The 4,484-nt window shown below is 41.7% G+C and overlaps 1 protein-coding gene across 4 annotated transcripts in view; it reads left to right on the forward strand.

Moving 5' to 3' along the window:
* slc6a16b (solute carrier family 6 member 16b) overlaps positions 1–1,866 on the forward strand; it is a 22,455-nt gene extending 20,589 nt beyond the window's left edge. For all 4 annotated transcript variants that reach the window (XM_037537245.1, XM_037537244.1, XM_037537242.1 and 1 more), the window contains exon 12: positions 1–1,866. This exon is cut by the window's left edge and continues 1,211 nt beyond it. The gene's annotated coding sequence lies outside the window, so the exon portion shown is untranslated.
* Positions 1,867–4,484: the final 2,618 nt, after the last annotated feature.

Here is a 4,484-nt window from a genome sequence, read left to right on the forward strand (position 1 = left end):
TTTAGATGATAAGGACTCCAATATGCAGGCGTGAAGTGCAGCAGCTGGAGCTGAAGGAGCAGAAGGAGAAACTGTTCTGTGGTGTTTGGATCTGTGACTTGATTGGTTAGCTTAGCAAACCGATCACACAGAGCTGCACACCGCAGCACAGGCGTGACTCTGCTGGCACAGTTGGCCAAACAGGACACACTTTCTGATGTTCCTGCGATGTTCTTGCTCGGACTCCATCTATCATCTATGGTCTTCCAGGGACAGCAGTGATTGGTCGACTGAGTCTGTATCACCTTCCCTTTGGCGAGGATGTAATCAGTACTGCACATGTTTGAATTGATTGGTTAGAACAGCTCTGCTTTGTTGTTGGAAGTGACCTCCATCAGTGACTGTGCTCGTTTTATATCGTACTGGACACCCACACTAACATCCGCCAGTGCAGCTGTACCGCAGATGCTCACTTTGCGTCCCAAATTGGGAACGTATTTATTTCCAACCTCATTTTTGTTACAAGGAACAGAATTTTTATCGCCGTAAATCAGCGAGTTCTGTCGCTGATGTGCCTCAAGTGTTTCCTACGGTCTGTGAGCAGCATTCGCGGCTCAGCCATCGATCACAGACGTTGGTTTGTTTGGACCATCAAGACTTTTATTATTCCTTCTTGTACGTTTAAAGACTTTACATGTGACTGATCTAAAAGGCCTCCTTGACCTCTTAGAACCAGGAGAGCCTTTCTGGAAAATTCTACACCCTTTACTTCAGATGCACGAAGAAAGTGTCAATTATTGTTTTACTGTTACTTGTAGTTTTCCAAAAGTTTTGATGTACAGTTTTTGCTGTAGATTTTTTTGGGAATACGTTTAATGATGTTTTTATTTTGTCTTTTTTTTATATAAAGTCACTCGTACTTACTGAAACATACCAGCTGTTTAAAAGGTATAAATGAACTCAAACAGGGTAAAAAAGGAACTGGTGCTGCCGAGTCATTCCATCCCAAATCACTCTACTCCACTCATTAGCTACACCTTTATAAAATATGGGGTTCTTTAAGGGTTCCTTAGTAACACCAGTGGCCACAAAAACTCAGAGACCCAGAGGAAAGTGATACTCTGAATGAGATCTCCACTTGATCTCCGGTTCTTCTCCAGTTTGAAATCAGAGTGAGACTGAGGCCGTTTTCTCCTCCTTCTGAAATTCGGCTCCTGAGAAATAAAAGTGATTTTCTTACTTTGACCCAAATGTCGTCCCACGTGTGGATCAACTCTTTAGAGTCTGACTCGTCTCACCTGAGTAATATCTCTATAAGAAAAGAGTGAGATCTCATCGTTCTAGATCACAGAACCCTCTCGGCAGTCCGTCAGTGCAAAAGGAGAACTCACTCAGGAGGAACAGCTCAGAAATCACTGATCCTTCATTAAAATAACACCGAGATCTGCTTTATTTCTCTGAGACGGTCCAAAAGAGGTTTTTACTCTAGCTAGCGCTTTAAATGGTTCTTTGCTTGTCAGGAAGTTGTTTTTGTGTTGAAACTTTAATTATGCTTCAGTCGCTTCCACGTGGTTCTCCGTCTCAGCTAGTAATGAGCGTTCCAAGCACTTTACAGTCTGATCACCGCTATGGATAGATAGGTTTACATTCTGAATCAAGGTTAGTCTTTAGGGGGTACACATTAATTTAAAAAGGATTAAAACCTAATTTGCTATTATTTTCTTTATCTTGCAAGAAGTAATGGATGCCATGTCATTCAGTTCTTTTAAATTAAGTGATACTTTTTTAATCCCACTAACGGGGAAATTCCACCTCCGTGTTTAACCCATCCGTGAAGTGAAACACCACATACACACTAGTGAGCACACACACTAGGGGGCAGTGAGCACACTTGCCCGGAGCGGTGGGCAGCCCAATCCGCAGCGCCGAGGGAGCAGTTGGGGGTTAGGCGTCTTGCTCAAGGACACCTCAGTCATGGACTGTCAGGTCTGGGGAACGAACTGCCAACCTTCTGGTCACAGGGCCGGTTCCCTGACCTCCAGCCCACGACTGCCCACAAGCAATTACAAGTTTACTGACTGTTTGTCAGGTATTTTGACCATTTACTACACCAGGGCCAACAAGGTCAATCTGTACAAAACTTGACAAACATCTTTGTAGGTTCCTCAACGGCAATCAAGTTGTTAGACCTCCTTTCTTCAACCTTCTGTCTGTAAAAACACCTGATACAGGTGCATAGGTCTTCAGTATGCTGAACAGTGCTTGGACCCCTGCAAATTGCCGCTTGTGCCTGTTTTATTGTTCTTACTGTTATGCCTTTTATTGTTTCGTTATTGTGTATATGCTTTTCATGGTTAAAGAACGTTTTAAATGGTTCTGTATTGCACCAGAAAAAGGGCTCCACTATTGTTACAAGTCATGGAACCTTTTGGAACTATACAGAACCCGTTTTGCTGGGTGTGCATGTGTTGTATACGTCACCACATCACATTGATATCAGCTGTTATTGTCCAGTTTGATGAGTGTCCATTAACTCTGCAGCTCTGCTGCTCAGATTTTGGAAAAACTTAAAGGTAAAAAATAACCTTTAATAGCAGCAACACTGCCGAAGTTTCTAGGTGCGCTAATGGAAGTTTAATTTTTGTTTGGTCATAAATTTTTAAACATTTTTAAATATTGCATTTGTTTCTTTTTAACATTGACAGTGAGTGGACACAGACTTTCTGTGAGTGGTTTGATATGGAATTAATTTTGCCAGTAGATTTTATGTAATGGTACACGTTTAACACAGTTTGTGGAGAAAACATCTGTTTATTTATTCAGATGTTATTTATTTGTAAAAATTTAATTGAACAGAAAAGTTTTCATGCTGAACCACAGTCTGTCTTCCTTTATGTGAAGTCTTTTAATTTGTCTTTAAATGTAATATATTTTGTCTTTAAATATAACAAGTTTTTTTCTCCATGATTTTGTTTCTTTGGTTTTCTAACAAACACAATTATTTATGTTCTTGTTGACTCCTACAATTGTAATGTTCTAGATGGACCTCTCTGATTGGTTGTAATGTTCTAGATGGACCTCTCTGATTGGTTGTAATGTTCTAGATGGACCTCTCTGATTGGTTGTAATGTTCTAGATGGACTTCCTCGACTGGACTGTAATCCAGTTTCAGCAGTTTAATTCTGCCTCAAAGTTTAGGGACCAATTTTAAGACGACTTCATAACCTCTGATTCCAGAGTGTTCCTCTGAGATCCTGCCTGGTGTTTAGGATTCAGCAGTATTAACTCTGGTGAGCACTACTGGACTGTTGCAGCTCAGAGGGGAAGTGAGTGAGGGTTCAGGGGGATTTGGATTGAGACTTGGGGCAGTTCTTTCTTGGTTTACACTCTTTGTGTGAGTCTTCCTGTATAGAAGCTTCTGTACAGACCTCTGTAAATATACGTGATGCTGCTGGCTGTAGTTTTCATACGGATACAGCGGAACATTTTCTGGTGTTTTAACACTGTTGTTCATTTAAAATGATGTAAAGAATGTTCTGACAGAAAATGGGTCCTATATTTTATACTTTCACCCCCCCAACAGCACAAAACCTGTCCAAACTCAAAAACATCAGTAGTGCAAATGTGAGAACTGCTCTTTCACACTTTAATGAAATAAAAGTTTACATTGAAGGATGTATATAAACATACACCTTTAGTCCAAAACAGATTTAGTGCTTCGGGTGTGTTGGGACCTTCGTAGATCAAAAACCTGGACCACCTGTCCTAAAAACGCAATACAGCCACTATAAATACAAAATAACGGCAGAATGTTTTATATTCAATGTCACTATATAACGTTGCTGCACCGTTCAAGGTGGAGTGTTCATCCTCCTGGTAGACGGCTGGGATGTTGGGTATAATTGGCTCTGTGTGATCATGTGTGATGGTCTGGGGACTCGGTTGCCGTGGCTGCGTGCTCCTCCCTGGAAAGAAGGGAGCTGCAAACACAGAGAGGGAGAGAGAGACAGAGAGAGAACACCTGAAGAAGGCACAGAGAGAAACACCTGAGCTACAGGTAAAGCTTTACTCCTTCAGCTTCACCCACAAACACGGTTATCAGCTTTAGTTCAGCACGTCATTCACACAGAGCAGGAATGAACCGGAGAACCGAACATTTGACTCAGGAAATACGCTTTACTCACTACAGTGAGACACGCAGGACACACTACTGTGACTTACAGTGACAGGCAGGACACACTAGTGTGATTTACAGTGAGATACGCAGGATACACTAGTGATTTACAGTGATACGCAGGACACACCAGTGTGACTTACAGTGAGATACGCAGGATACACTAGTGTGATTTACAGTGATACGCAGGACACACTAGTGTGATTTACAGTGATACGCAGGACACACTAGTGAGATTTATAGTGACACGCAGGACACACTAGTGTGACTTACAGTGATACGCAGGATACACTAGTGTGATTTACAGGGATACGCAGGATACACTAGTGAG

Source organism: Pygocentrus nattereri, chromosome 3 (genome assembly GCF_015220715.1).
Source record: "Pygocentrus nattereri isolate fPygNat1 chromosome 3, fPygNat1.pri, whole genome shotgun sequence".
Lineage (NCBI taxonomy): Eukaryota > Metazoa > Chordata > Actinopteri > Characiformes > Serrasalmidae > Pygocentrus > Pygocentrus nattereri.